Source organism: Cyprinodon variegatus, unplaced genomic scaffold (assembly GCF_000732505.1).
Source record: "Cyprinodon variegatus isolate N-32 unplaced genomic scaffold, C_variegatus-1.0 Scaffold107, whole genome shotgun sequence".
Classification (NCBI taxonomy): domain Eukaryota; kingdom Metazoa; phylum Chordata; class Actinopteri; order Cyprinodontiformes; family Cyprinodontidae; genus Cyprinodon; species Cyprinodon variegatus.
This window is the reverse complement of record NW_015150560.1, coordinates 999,179-1,000,207: the sequence shown is the minus strand read 5'-3', so window position 1 is coordinate 1,000,207 and position 1,029 is coordinate 999,179. Positions and strand designations below refer to the sequence as shown.

General features: G+C 41.2%; 1 protein-coding gene across 7 annotated transcripts in view; it reads left to right on the top strand.

Moving 5' to 3' along the window:
- Positions 1 to 164: 164 nt before the first annotated feature.
- Positions 165 to 1,029, top strand: part of LOC107084710 (kinase D-interacting substrate of 220 kDa-like) — a 96,876-nt gene continuing 96,011 nt past the window's right edge. For all 7 annotated transcript variants that reach the window (XM_015374654.1, XM_015374652.1, XM_015374653.1 and 4 more), the window contains exon 1: positions 165 to 294. The gene's annotated coding sequence lies outside the window, so the exon portion shown is untranslated. The remainder of the gene's footprint in view (positions 295 to 1,029) is intronic.

The window sequence follows — 1,029 nt, the reverse complement described above, 5'->3', positions numbered from 1 at the left end:
GGGTGAGTAGAAAATGAAGGCTAATCATGTTTTGGGTGTACTATTCCTTTAAAGTTGCTTGCGATCCGCCATGATAGAAAAGAAGAAGAAGATCCTCCTGTGTTGGGGGGCCGGATGGGGGCTGCGGACGCCCAGGCCGAGGTTCCGCCCCTGCATTCAGAGGAACCAGGCGGAGCTTCGCTTCTGTTTCTGTAGCAGGTTACAGTTTAACTCCAGCCTGTCAAACATGACTTGATTGGAAAGAACAAATATTTATTTACTGCATTCCAAGAAGAACAGAGCAGCAGCGTGTCGGTAAGAAACCATTTTATTCAGCAGGTTTTAGCTTTTTTAAAGCTGTCGGCAGTTAGCCTCCGCTAGCTAACGCTACTTCAGTCACTTTAACTTCAGTTGTTGCTTCCTGGTCCTAAAATAACCGGGGTAACCTCGGTGTTTGTTACACCGCCGTGTTGTTTGGCTGGTAAATGTGTCTCTGTGGGGCAGAGATGGTTCCTCCGCAGCAAACAGGATGAAAACTTTGGAAACAAAGACATAAACTAACTTTTATAGCTTTAGAAGAAGCTGTTTCAGCTCCTCAGCTTAGTTCAACCTTTCCCAATATGAGAAGAAAAGCATTTCAGTAACGCTCATTTTATCCTGATACACATTTATTAACAGGATAAGAAAGATCAAATGCAGGAGTTTTGGTTTTAAATAGTTTTCCAGCCTTTGATGTTGGATCATTTTAACGTTTCAGGTTCAGACTGGTGGAAATGAATCCTCAGCAGTTTCAGGCCCTCATGACATGAAGAGCTGAGAGGTTAAATTTAGAGACCTTCTCACTTCACTGCCCACATTTAGGTTGTTTTCCTCCTTCTTCTTATCAGCTCATTTATTGTTTATATTCCAGATAAAACCAGCTTCATCTCAGGATTATACTAAAGTATTTATTTATATACATTCTGATTTATTTCCACCACAAATGCTAAAGAATGTTGTAGTTTTATGTCCCAGACCAACTTTAGGTTAGTTATTGGAATATTACCGTGT